General features: G+C 41.0%; 1 protein-coding gene and 1 pseudogene across 1 annotated transcript in view; both read right to left on the reverse strand.

Moving 5' to 3' along the window:
* Positions 1 to 14,614, reverse strand: part of Crb1 (crumbs cell polarity complex component 1) — a 139,679-nt gene that overhangs the window by 72,445 nt on the left and 52,620 nt on the right. The window lies entirely within an intron of this gene.
* LOC127697994 (uncharacterized) lies at positions 6,427 to 6,597 on the reverse strand (annotated as a pseudogene).

The raw sequence follows: 14,614 nt of genomic DNA on the forward strand, positions 1-14,614 counted from the left end.
GGCATATACCATGAAACTATGACTTGGAGATAACCACTCTCCTTTCAGCCAATTATGTTTGTCTCTCTGCTGTAAAATGTAATTTCTCTGAATGGGTTACACCCCTGATGGATGAAAATATTATCTCCATTCAGGAGAAGTGGAGATGGACAGCTACTCTTGGAGGATATTAGAAATAGTATTCTTTTTTTTTATTTGATATATTTTTTATTTACATTTCAAATGATATCCCCTTTTCTGGCCCCCCACTCCCCAAAAGTCCCATAAGCCCCTTTCCCTTCCCCTGTTCTCCCACCCACCCCTTCCCACTTCTCTGCTCTGGTTTTGCCCTATACTGCTACCCTGAGTCTTTCCAAAACAAGGGGCCACTCCTCCGTTCTTCTTGTACCTCATTTGATGTGTGGATTATGTTTTGGGTATTCTAGTTTTCTAGGTTAATATCCACTTATTAGTGAGTGCATACCATGATTGATTTTTTGAGACTGGGTTACCTCACTTAGTATGATGTTCTCCAGTTCCATCCATCTGCCTAAGAATTTCATGAATTCATTGTTTCTAATGAGCCGGGCGGTGGTGGCACACGCCTGTAATCCCAGCACTTGGAAGGCAGAGGCAGGCAGATTTCTGAGTTCGAGGCCAGCCTGGTCTACAGAGTGAGTTTCAGGACAGCCAGAACTACAAAGAGAAACCCTGTCTCAAAAAAAAAAAAAGCCTCATTGTTTCTAATGGCTGAATAGTACTCCATTGTGTATATATACCACATTTTTTGCATCCATTCTTCTGTTCAGGGATACTACCTGGGTTCTTTCCAGCTTCTGGCTATTATAAATAGGGCTGCTATGAACATAGTGGAGCATGTATCCTTATTACATGCTGGGGAATCCTCTGGGTATATGCCCAGGAGTGGTATAGCAGGATCCTCCAGAAGTGAGGTGCCCAGTTTTCTGAGGAACTGCCAGACTGATTTCCAGAGTGGTTGTACTAATTTGCAACCCCACCAGCAGTGGAGGAGTGTTCCTCTTTCTCCACATCCTTGCCAACACCTGCTGTCTCCTGAGTTTTTAATCTTAGCCATTCTGACTGGTGTAAGGTGAAATCTCAGGGTTGTTTTGATTTGCATTTCGCTGATGACTAGTGAAGTTGAGCATTTTTTAAGATGTTTCTCCACCATCCGAAGTTCTTCAGGTGAGAATTCTTTGTTTAACTCTGTACCCCATTTTTTAATAGGGTTATTTGGTTTTCTGGGGTCTAACTTCTTGAGTTCTTTGTATATATTGGATATTAGCCCTCTATCTGATGTAGGGTTGGTGAAGATCTTTTCCCAATTTGTTGGTTGCTGATTTGTCCTTTTGATGGTGTCCTTTGCTTTACAGAAACTTTGTAATTTTATGAGGTCCCATTTGTCAAGTCTTGATCTTAGAGCATAAGCTATTGGTGTTCTGTTCAGGAACTTTCCCCCATACCGATGTTCTCAAGGGTCTTCCCCAGTTTCTTTTCTATTAGCTTCAGAGTGTCTGGCTTTATGTGGAGGACCTTGATCCATTTGGAGTTGAGCTTAGTACAAGGAGACAAGGATGGATCAATTCCCATTCTTCTGCATCCTGACCTCCAGTTGAACCAGCACCATTTGTTGAAATTTTCCATTGGATGTTTTCAGACCCTTTGTCGAGGATCAAGTGGCCATAGGTGTGTGGGTTCATTTCGGGATCTTCAAACCGGTTCCATTGATCCACCTGCCTGTCACTGTACCAATACCATGAAGTTTTAACACTATTGCTCGGTAATATTGCTTGAGGTCAGGGATACTGATTCCCCCAGAATTTCTTTTGTTGTTGAGAATAGTTTTAGCTATCCTGGGTTTTTTGTTATTCCAGATGAATTTGAGAAATTGCTCTTTCTAACTCTATGAAGAATTAGGTTGGGGTTTTGATGGGTATTGCGTTGAATCTGTATATTGCTTTTGGCAAAATGGCCGTTTTAACTATATTGATTCTACCGATCCATGAGCATGGGAGGTTTTCCCATTTTCTGAGGTCTTCTTCCATTTCCTTCTTCAGAGTCTTGAAGTTCTTGTCATACAGATCTTTCACATGTTTGGTAAGAGTCACCACAAGGTTCGTTATACTGTTTGTGGCTATTGTGAAGGGGGTCATTTCCCTAATTTCTTTCTCAGCCTGCTTATCCTTTGAGCATAGGAATGCAACTGATTTGTGTGAGTTGATTTTATAACCTGCCACTTTGCTGAAGTTGTTTATCAGCTGTAGAAGTTCTCTAGTGGAGTTTTTTGGTCAATTAGGTAGACTATCATATCATCTGAAAATAATGATAGTTTGACTTCTTCCTTTCCAATTTGTATCCCTTTGACCTCCTTATGTTGTCGAATTGCCCAAGCTAGTACCTCAAGTACAATATTGAAAAGATAAGGAGAAAGGGAGCAGCCCTGTCTAGTCCCTGATTTTAGTGGGATTGCTTCAAGTTTCTCTCCATTTAGTTTGATGCTGGCTTCCAGTTTGCTGTATATTGCTTTTACTATGTTTAGGTATGGGCCTTGAATTCCTGTTCTTTCCAAGACTTTAAGCATGAAAGGATGCTGAATTTTGTCAAATGCTTTTTCAGCATCCAGTGGAATGACCATGTGGTTTTTTCTTTGAGTTTGTTTATGTAGTGGATTGCATTGATGGATTTCCTTATATTGAACCAACCCTGCATCCCTGTGATGAAGCCTACTTGATCATAGTGGATGATCGTTTTTATGTGTTCTTTGATTCGGTTGGCAAGGATTTTATTGAGTATTTTTTGCATTGATTTTCATAAGGGAAATTGGTCTGATGTTCTCTTTCTTTGTTGGATCTTTGTGTGGTTTTGGTATCAGCATAACTGTGGCTTCGTAGAAGGAATTGGGTAGTGCTCCTTCTGTTTCTATTTTGTAGAATAGTTTGAAGAGTATTGGTGTTAGGTCTTCTTTGAAGGTCTGATAGAATTCTGCACTGAAACCATCTGGTCTTGTGCTTTTTTTTTTTTTTTTTTTTTTTGGTTGGAAGACTTTCTATGACCCCTTCTATTTCTTTAGGGGTTATGGGACTGTTTAGATGATCTATTTGGTACTGATTTAATTTTGGTATTTGGTATCTGTCTAGGAAATTGTCCATTTCCTCCAGATTCTCCAGTCGTGTTGAGTATAGGCTTTTGTAGTAGGGTCTAATGATTCTTTGGATTTCCTCAGTTTCTGTTGTTATATCCTCCTTTTCATTTCTAATTTTGTTAATTTGGATATTTTCTCTCTGCCCTTTGGTCAGTCTGGCTAAGGGTTTATCTATCTTGTTAATTTTCTCAAAGAACCAGCTCCTGGATTCGTTGATTCTTTGCATGGTTCTCTTTGTTTCCACTTGATTGATTTCAGCCTGAGTTTGATGATTTCCTGTCTTCTACTCCTCCTGGGTAAATTGGCTTCTTTTTGTTCCAGGGGTTTCAGGTGTGTTGTTAAGCTGCTAATTGTATACTCTCTCCATTTTCTTTTTGGAGGCACTCAGGGCTATGAGTTTTCCTCTTAGCACTGCTTTCATTGTGTCCCAAAGATTTGGGTACACTGTGCCTTCATTTTCATTAGGTGCAATGTGTGCTTTGAGCTTTAGTAAAGTTTCTTTTATGAATGAGGGTGCCCTTGCATTTGGCACATAGATGTTCAGGATTGAAAGTTCTTCTTGGTGGATTTTTCCTTTGACCAGAAAGAAGTGTCCTTCTATGTCTCTTTTGATGACTTTAGGTTGAAAGTCAATTTTATCTGATATTAGAATGGCTACTCTGGCTCATTTCCCGAGACCATTGGCTTGTAAAAGTGTCTTCCAGCCTTTTACTCTAAGGTAGTTTTTGTCTTTGACACTGAGGTGTGTCTCCTGTATGCAGCAAAATGTACGGTCCTGTTTCCTTATCCAGTCTGTTAGTATATGTCTTTTTATTGGGGAATTGAGTCCATTGATGTTAAGAGGTATTAAGGAATAGTGATTATTACTTCCTGTCATTTTTGATTTTATTTTTATATTTGGTTATCTTCTTTTGGGTTTGATGAAAGAAGGTAACTATCTTGCTTTTTCCAGGGTATAGTTTCCCTCCTTGTATTGGAGTTTTCCTCCTATTATTCTTTGCAGAGCTGGGTTTGTGGAAAGATATTGTGTAAATTTGGTTTTGTCATGGAATATCTTGGTTTCTCCATCTATGGTGATTGAGAGTTTTACTGAGTATAGTAGTCTTGGCTGACATTTGTGTTCTCTTAGAGTCTGCATGAGATCTGCCCAGGATCTTCTAGCTTTCATGGTCTCTGGTGAGATGTCTGGTGTGATTCTGATAGGTCTTTCTTCCTTTATATGTTACTTGGCCTTTTTCTCTTACTGCCTTTAATATTCTTTCTTTGTTTAGTGCATTTGGGGTTTTGAATATTATGTGACAGGAGGTATTTCTGCTCAGGTCCAGTCTGTTTGGAGTTCTGTAGGCTTCTTGTATATTCATGGGCATCTCTCTCTTTAAGTTGGGAAAGTTTTCTTCCATAATTTTGTTGAAGATATTTGCTGGCCCTTTCAGTTGTAAATCTTCACTCTCATCTATACCTATAATCCTTAGGTTTGGTCTTCTCATTGTGTCCTGGATTTCCTGGATGTTCTGGGATACAAGCTTTTTGCATTTTGCATTTTTTTTTTTTGACTGTTGAGTCAATGGTTTCTATGGTATCTTTGGCATCTGAGATTCTTTCTTCCATCTCTTGTATTCTGTTGTTGATATTTGCATCTATGGCCCCTGATTTCTTCTCAAGGTTTTCTATCTCCAAAGTTGTCTCCCTTTGTGGTTTCTTAGTTGTTTCTACTTCTGTTTTTAGATTCAGGATGGTTTTGCTCAGTTCCATCATTTGTTTGTTTGTGTTTTTCCTTTAATTCTTTAAGAGATTTTTGTGTTTCCTCTCATGACTTCTGTCTGTCGACTCAAGTTTTCCTGCATTTCTTAAAGTTTTTTTTGTTTTGTTTTGGTTTTTTTTTGTTTTTTTTGTTGTTGTTGTTTTTTGTTTTTGCATTTCTTCTTTATTGGCTTCTATCTCTTGAGCTTTATTCTCCTGAATTTCTTTAAGTGATTTTTGTGTTTCCATTATATGGGTTTCTAGCTCATTCATGTTCCCCTGTATTTCTTTAAGAGATTCATTTATGTCCTTTTTGTGTTCTTCTAGCAGCATCATGACCAGTGAATTTAAATGCAAATCTTGTTTTTCTGGTGTGTTGGCATAACCAGGACTTGCTGATGTCGGAGAGTTTGGTTCAGACGCTGCCATATTGCCTAGATTTCTGTTAGTGGTGTTCCTGCATTTGCCCTTTGCCATCTTGTTCTCTGGTGTTATTTGGTCTTGTCTCTGGCTGGTATTTGAGCCTTCTGTGAAGCTCTAGGGCTATTTCCACAATACTGGATGGCTGGGTTTCTCCTGTCGGTGATTGTTGATGTGCGGTCCTCCTCTTGGGTGCCCTTGCAGTCCTAGTGTGCCTTGCCCCAGATTGTGTCTGTGAACCAGATGGTGCCCGTTTGCTCCTTCAGGGAGAGCTGATAGGGTATGCTGCGGGACCTTTTCTGAGTGATGATCACTCTGCTGGGCAGCAGATCTCCCAACCGGGTGGGTGCACACAAGGCTAGCCTAGCTGCTCAGGCCCTGAGTCTAGGCAAAAGCCTGGCAGGCCAAAGTCTGAGGAAAGTTCCCCTCGGGTTATGACTGTTAACTGGTTCTGTCAGGTGGCCAGGATGGCAGTGTGTTGAAAGTGCCAGGAGAGTCTCCTGGTCTAACAGCCTCCTGGCCGGGTTGGCACACAGATGGCCCACTGAGCAGCCCAGGGCCTGAGGGCAGTCCAGGGCCTGTAGGGCCTAGGACCCCTCCCCCATGTTAGCCTCGGGCTATGCCTGCTTTGCCTGCCAGAACTCTCTGGCATCCCATTGCCAAAATGGCAGATGTTGGTCTTGGGTTATATTTGTGTACCTCAGTCTGTCTGATCTCTCTGGCGTCCGAGAACCAAGATGAAGTCGAATCTCTCGTAACTGACTGACGGGAGGCAGAGTTCTGAAGTGGCTTCTGTGTGGTGAAAGGCGCTGTAAATCCGCCGCTGCTTGCAGCCCGGCTGGCCAGCGATGGTCAGTTGTAGTGGGCGCAGGATCTGCCTGGACCCTGTCATCTTGGTTCCACTGCTGATGGCCCTTCCTCTGGACCAAGAAATAGTATTCTTGTGTTAGAATAACTGTAAAAAATGGGATCAGGAAATGCTTCTTGAAAGAGAAGGGCAATAACCAAGTAAGGCATTAAAGTTGGGGCTGAAGAGATGAACCAGCAGTTAGAGTTGCTTGATGCTTTTCTGGAGGACCAGGCTTCGGTTCCCGGCACTCACCTCAGGCTGGCTGCAGCTTGGGGAGCTCTCACACATGTGTCTGGCCAGCATAGACAGCCATGTGCATGAGGCACACACTCACATAGATACACAAATAGAAAATACTTAAAATTTGAAAAGGAAACTGCTTCAAAACTATCAAAATCATAAGGATTTTCTACACTTGATCTTAGCCAAAAGGCTGAGAAGCAATAAGGATTTTCTGACAAAATAAATTAATAAGCATAGAACTGGTTTACATTGCAATTGCGTAATTAGTAGATGATCATGACTTATTAGGCAGTATGAATACAAGTATTTTCATCATATTTATAGTATATAAGATATTATCAGTCTCCATGACTCAAACCATACCTTTTGTGGAAATTTTAAGAAAGGCTACGTAGAACTTACGTGCAGTAGGATTTAGAAGTTGGTGTTGAGATGATGATTGTGGATATTGAGAGAAATATTAATGGGAGCAACTTGACGTGTTTGCGTTTGTTGTATTTTTAGAGACATATGATGTGCATTTTATAGAGTTAATCTGTTTGGAAATTGAATGGAAAAACATGAATTTGACAGCCTTTATCAAGTCTTTATTCTTAGATAAAGACTGTATAATTGATTGGCTATGGTGTAATATGATGTAATAATCTATTCTAACTCAAAACCTCTCAAGCCACACTGTATGAGATGTGACCTAGGGTGGTCATTTAAGCTATCTGTCCACTTTTGTTTTTGTTTTTGTTGCTTTAAGCATTTTATACTTCTTTCAATCATAGATCTTTTCTTGTAAATTAATAGTATTTTTCTACATTAGGTTCAGATTTTTTAAAATTACTTTTGGTTTTTTTTTTTAACAGTCCAGTTATTGCCCCCTTCCTGTCCCACCCTCCCACAGTTCCTCATCTCATTCCTCCTCCCATTTGTCTTCCTCAAGAGGATGTACCCCCAACTTTGAGGCCTCCCCACTCCCTGGGGCCTCAGGTCTCTAGAGGGTTAGGCATTTCTCCCAGATCTGAGGCTAGATCAGGCAGTCCTTTGCTGTGGGGATGGGGCTTGGACAAGCTCATGTATGCTGCCTGGTTGGTGGCTCAGTGTCTGAGAGATCTCAGGAGTCCAGGATAGTTGAGACTGCTGGTCCTCCTATTGGATCATCCTTAGCTTCTTCTAGCCTTTTTCTAATTCAACCACAGGGGTCCCCTACTTTAGTCCTATGATTGGGCATAGGTATCTGCCCCTGCCTCAGTCAGCTGCTTGTTGGGTCTCTCAGAGGACAGCCATGATAGACTCCTGTCTGTAAGCACACCACAGCATCATGAATAGGGTTAGGTCTTGGAGCCTCCCCTTGAGATGGACCCCAATTTGGGCTGGTCACTGGATCGCCTTTCCCTCAGTATCCATTTTTGTCCCTGCAGTTCTTTTAGACGGGAACAATTCTGGGTCAGCGGTTTTGGTTGTGTGATGGCAACCCCACCCCTCCACTTGATGCCCTTTCTACTGGAGGTAGACTCTACAAGTTCCCTCTCAACACTGTTGGGCATTTTATCTAAGGTCCCTTCCTTTGAGTTCTGAGTCTCTCACCTCCCAGGTCTCTGGTGCTTTCTAGAGGGTCCCCCTACTCCCCTCCACACACCTCCAGGTGGCATATTTCCATTCATTCTGCTGGCCCTAATGGCTTCTCTCCTGTCTAGCCCCCCCCCACACCTGATCATGTTCCCCTTTCCCTTTCTCCTCCCCTCTCCCACCCAAGTCCCTCCCTCAGATTTTAAATAAGAAATTTCTTATTCTTTGGGAAAAAAAATAGACCACTTTTCAGGTATTAAGTGAAGCTTAGAGGAGATGAATTAATTAAATTTAGAGGACCTAAATTTGCAAAGGAAAACTGCAAACAGCCTGGCTATGCACCTGTAAACACTCACCCAGAAATAGCAGGCACAGTCCTCTCACACTGCTGTTGCTAGGCCACAAGTGTGTGTGTGTGTGTGTGTGTGTGTGTGTGTGCATTCCAGAAAGAGCACACACAGTACAGACTGGGAGCCTGAAGCCATTAAGCCAGGGGCAGCATAGCTGAATTCAAGGAAATATCGTTCTCAAGTACATATTTCTCATTCATATATATTACTTTCCAGGACTACTTCTAGAAGGAAAAGCTAAGTATGAAGCTAGAGATTCCATTCTCTTTTATAAATTGTAATTTTAACATCCCCCCTTTTAAAATATGTCTGTACTTGATAGAAAATTTCCTTTATAGATATATTCATAAAACTAAGGACACGTAACAGAATAGATACATAATCTGATATTCTGCTGGCTGATGTGACCCTACCTTTGGTGTTTGCAGGAAACAAGATCTAGCATTCACTGACTAGTCTCCTATCAGATTCTAAGGTTAAGAACACCTGCGTTTGTAGCATAGTTCCCTAAGTTGCTTCTGTTAAGACAGCTCCTGAGAATAAAATACCAAATCTGAAATTTTGGCTTTTCATTGCCAATAGAATTGAATATCTTTGCAAAGACAGTTTCTGTGCTCTGCTGAAGATGCCCCCACCTTCTGTCTGTCTTGTTTTTAAGTCTCATTGGGTTATAGTGTTTCAGTTATATTTCATTACCGACTCTCTGTGATTATATCAGTTCAGTTAGGTGTGGTTTTATATCCCGTGTTTTATAAAATATCAGTTCCATCAAACAGTGCACTGTTTTCCTTTCCTCTTTCACTGCCAGTCATCCTTTCTTGGCATATGACAACATTGTTATCAGAATCTGGGAAGTGAATCTTCAGCAGTGGTAACAAGAGAAGTCATTGTTATTACAGCTGGGGTCAGGGAGCCATAACTCCAAATATCAGCACAAAATGTACTTGCCTCCATTGGAACTTCTTCAAAGATTCAATAAACATTTGTAATCCAACCAGTTTTCAGTTATATTACTTTTATATCATGATTCCAAACAACTGTGTTTTTTTTTTTTCTGATTGCCCCATTTCTTTATCAGACCATATTCAGGAATAATTATTGAGATATAAAAGTCATGAAAAATACATTTTAAGAGTTAGCATCAAAGAATCAGTTTCTGTCTAGCACCAGACTTACTCCAGCTGCAATTATTACAATCTTTTTAACCTGCAGGTTTTCTTCCCCAGCCAGGCCTCTGCTGAAGAATGATATTTGGAAGGATTGTCCTCACTTGCAAGTAGGAAATTGTGAATGTGTGTATGCCCATATGTTGCATGGGTGTAAGCCTATGTGGGCTATGTATAAGTATTATATATACATCTCTGTGTCACATTACACACACACACATGCACATACACACACATGTACATCTGGTTTTTTTATATCTATGAATTCCACATTCCTGGTTCAACAACCTCAGATCAATAATATGCTGAAAAAGTTCTGTATTCAATAAGTACAGACTTCTTTCTGATCAATTCCTTACAACACAGCAGTATTTATCTTTTTATGTAGCACCCAGACTGCGATTGTTATTGTTGGTGGCCTAGAAATGGTTTAAGTATACAGGTGGATTTATGGAGAATGCAACTCAGTACTAAGGTAGGATTTGGGTATCTGCAAGTATCCTAGATCCAATGCTCTGCAGATATGAGCAATGATCATATGTAGTTTAGGGTATTGGCTTTGTCAGCTGTAGCGGGAGAGTAGAGAAAGGACCAGGAGCTAGCAGCAGCACTGGGTACCTCCCATTGCACGTGATGAGAGTCCTACATAGAGTTCTGACACTGTCAGGTACTGTATTCCATTTCCAGCCTGGCAAGTCATGTGTTGGCCGCATACCTAATTTTTCATAGCTTTTTAAATTCCAGAATGTGTGGTTGAGGCCTGTTATCCCACACTTGCAAGGGAAGAGGCATCATAAGGTTAAATAAGGCCTAGTGATCTATGTGATGGGTTTTATGTAAGCCTCGGCTACATAGCATGGAATGGTCTAAATCCAAAAACAACTAAGAAAAACACAATTAATGAACAACAACAACAAAACAACTTGCAGAATAAACACATAAATAAAAAGCCAAAGCAAAACGTACAACCTCAGCCAATTAAACCCCATGTCTGTACTGGGACTCTTGAGGTTTCGGTCGCAAACTCTATAGGTAAATCCCTCTCACTCTCAGACCTGGACTCTTTCCTGTACTAATAATGGCCACCCCAGGATCGACTATTTTAGAAAAGACTACTGCTTCCTTCATGACATTTTTTCTGATTTCTTGTTTTCTCTACTACAGTGTGATTCACCAACAGCTCTTAGAAAGTCTTTCAATTACTGCAATATACTTCTAAAAACTGCTGAAGTTCAACTCCAATAAAAAAAAAGTTGGTCACTTTAGATGTGCAAAACCCAGGAGTGGAATTTATTAGAAACTTTCTAGATGTAGCTATCAGAGACAAAGGCGCCCGCCAGTTTGTGGAGTTATGTATGGTGCACTTTTCGCTTGTTAACCGGAGACTACAAGGCAACTACAATCATTTTTTTTCTGTTTGAGCTTCTTCAGATGTAATCATCTTCCATTACGGTGACAACTTCACAGCAGAAACTTGGTTTAATTTTTTTTCAGACTCTTCAGAATGATATCATTAAAAACTCCTCTGAAAAGATGATATGAAACCACAGAAATTTATGAGGCTCAGTCTAGCCCTAGGCCCTTTGCTCCTCAGTCAGGGTGCGTTGAAATTAGTCTGTGGGATTGAGAGTTATTATAGCAGGTGGACAGACCAGTGAGGAAAGGGACTTTATAAGGTTTCTTTCCTGAAGACACTACAACAGGAAAAAAATCCTTTGCACCCTAACATACTCTAATGGGAATTTCAGAATGTTTGCTGTTTGATGATTATCACCATAGAGAAAAACTGGGATGCTCCTAATATGCCATAAACGGAATTGTGTGCCTGGTCATCAGGTGGATTTTCTTGTTCTGATTGCAATTGGCATCTACTGCTTTGTGATGTCTGCCATGAAACTATTTCTGCTGTCTAACTCCTGTCTAGGGAAATAGCTTCTTGGGAAAGTATTTAAACTATTTTAAGATTTTATTTTAACTCCAAAACATATGAATCTACAATGAATGAGTGATCACATCTGTATAACCTCATCTTCAAGATCTTTTATACCATAACCTTATATTTTGGCTGTGAGCCTAGCCTTTAATGGCTGAACCCTTGCTCCAGCACCGAAACCATATTCTTAAGGTGTGTTTCTAATTTTCATTTCAATGAGTTTGCATTCTTTTTGTAATAAAAACTTAAATAAGTGTAGTACTTTTATATCTAGGAAAATGTATTTTAGATAATTTTTAAATCATATAAATTAATGAACGGAACTAACAGAAATAAAACAATCACTTATTTTCTTTAGTTGAATGTTACTGAAACATTTTAGGAAAAGTTATTTTTACAATATTAGAAGCCAAAATCAAACAGAGCTCCAGGAAAGGTCTAGAGAAATGTAAAGAACTCCACAGCATTGCAGTAGATCTGTCTGTTAAATTCACAGAAGGGGTGTGTATTAAAATATAGAAACAGGAGACAGGGGAGACAAATACATGGAGATTAAAAAAAACGCTGCTCTATAAAATGAGTATCCCTCAAAATTAAGACCATGATGATACATTAGTTAACATTTCCTATGCTGGGTGCTCTGGGTATCATACTGGAAGTAAAGTAGACTTGGTCCTCTCGATGGCTCTACTGCCAAGGATCCAGGGAAATGACAACAGAGAAGTAAATCAAAACTACCTCATTGCCATTACAACCTCAATGTTTACCTGGAAATGTTTTTAAAAAGTAAAAGCAGAGGATACTGAAGATTGCATAAACAAAAAACAAAAATGGCCAATCATTAACAAATGGAGGAGGAATTACTAGGCAATTAAACCATATTCTCTAAAATCTTTCAAATAGGCAATTCAATGTTCATCAACATAATAAAGAAAGCTTGCTGTCTCCATGGTCATCCATTCCATCTTACCCTGCATGATGAAACCTTCATAATTAAAGAGAATCCTATAAGACTGATATGATTCTTTGCATTTAATCTTGACCATAGCTAAATTCTCAGATGGGAATTTTACATATGGGAATTTTACAACTCCTAGGCCATGCTGTCTTAAATTAACAATGTACCAAGAATATTCCTAATTTGCACAGACTTTTAAGCCTGTGAGTAGAGATCCTTTATCTACAGAATTTCTTGAGAGGTTTTTTCTTTTTTCATTCAATTCTGAAAATGTCCCAGGAACTCATGTTTCAAATCCTGGATCACCAGTTAGTGTCTCTAATTTCAGAGGCTGTAGAAAATTTAGGAGAGAACATGACTGGTAAAGTAAGGTGGTTGGAGCAGGACATTTTATGGTTAGACAACTCTACATAGTTCTTATCATACTGTCTACTTCCCGGTATGATACCCAGTGATACTTTTGGTACTATGAACTGGACTTCTCCGCTTTTTTCCCCAAATACATTGAACTATAACTCTCTGGAACTGTGAACCAAATAGATTTTTCTATTTTCAAGTTGCCTTTGTCAGGTATCTTGGTCTTACCAGAACATAAGTTAATATTACAAAAAAACTAGTATCAGAAAGATTATTTCTGTGGTAAATCTTACTTTGTGGTTCATACACCTTTGCAATGTGTTTATGGAGAACTATGAAAATGTTTGGAGATGTAAGCTAGAGAAGCCTTTTTTTTAATCTTTTTTTTCTTTTTTTTATTCAATATATTTTTTATTTACATTTCAAATGATTTCCCCTTTTCTAGACCCCCCACTCCCCAAAAGTCCCATCAGCCCCCTTCCCTCCACCTGTTTTCCCACCCAACCCTTCCCACTTCCCTGTTCTGGTTTTGCCCTATACTGCTTCACTGAGTCTTTCCAGAACAAGGGGCCACTCCTCCGTTCTTCTTGTACTTCATTTGATGTGTGGATTATGTTTTGGGTATTCCAGTTTTCTAGGTTAACACCCACTTATTAGTGAGTGCATACCATGATTCATCTTTTGAGGCTGGGTTACCTCACTTAGTATGATGTTAAATAATGTCTTCAGAGCTTAGTGATTCAGAGGAACAGAACTGTGATGGAAATATGAACGGTAAAGCTGTGGGTGTGATATTTCAGAAGACAGTGAGGATTCCTTTTAGAATTAGAGACCATCTTGTGGCATACTGGCAAAAAACAAAACAAAACAAAAAAACCTCCAAACAATGAATCTGTATTTTACCATGTCTTGAATACTAGACCAGAGCTAGATCAAAAACCAATGCACTCATGTTTGTAGCAGGAAATTTAGGACAGCATAGCATTCAAGCTGTGGCACAGTTACTGTTGGCTTCTTTTAGTTGTGTTTACATTGATAATCAGGTTCAAAAGGCAAAGAGGAAACATTTAAAAATATAGTGTAGCAAAAAAGGAATGTGAGGCGGCAGCAGCGGCAGCAGTGGCTGCTCCAGCTGAAGGGCCATCAGCAGTGGAACCAAGGCGTCACAGGGACCAGTTAGGCCCTGCGCCCATGACCACTGACCTTCGCTGACCAGCCGGGCAGCAAGCAGCTGCAGTTGTGCGGTGCCTTTCCTGCACGGAGGCCACTTCAGTACTCGGCCTCCCACCAGTCAGGAGAGGCGCATCCATCTTGGTTCCGTACTCCACGGATCGGACTGAGGTACACAAACATAATCCGAGGCCAACACCGCGGTGGTCTGAGCCCGACGGGCGTTGGCCTGCACCCAGGCCCTGGGCGGGTCGGGGGGCCATCGGGGTGCCAACCCAGGCAGGAGGTTTTTTTGCACAGGCCTGCGAGCGCGCCGCCGCCATTTTGCCTGCAGGACGACAGAGAGCTCAGGCGGGCAGACCTGTAACAGGCATAGCCTAAGACTAACAAAGCGGGGGTCCAGGCCCCAAAAGGCACAAGACTGACCCCAAGAACTGGGCGGCTTGGTGGGCCATCTGTGAGTCAACCCGCCCAGGTGATTGTTAGCAAAGCAGACTCTCCCGGCGCTTTCAGGGAGCGCGGGCGCGCACGCCCGCCATCCTAGTCACCTGGCAGACCCAATTAACAGTCAAAGCCCTAGGGGAACTTTGCTCGGACCTTGGCCTCCCAGGCTTTTGCCTGAACTCAGGGACTGGGCGGCCAGGCTAACCTTGTGTGCGACAGCCCGGTTGGCGGATCGGCTGCCCAGCGGAGTGAGCGGAACACAGGGGAGGTCACAGTAGCATACA

Source organism: Apodemus sylvaticus, chromosome 12 (genome assembly GCF_947179515.1).
Source record: "Apodemus sylvaticus chromosome 12, mApoSyl1.1, whole genome shotgun sequence".
Lineage (NCBI taxonomy): Eukaryota > Metazoa > Chordata > Mammalia > Rodentia > Muridae > Apodemus > Apodemus sylvaticus.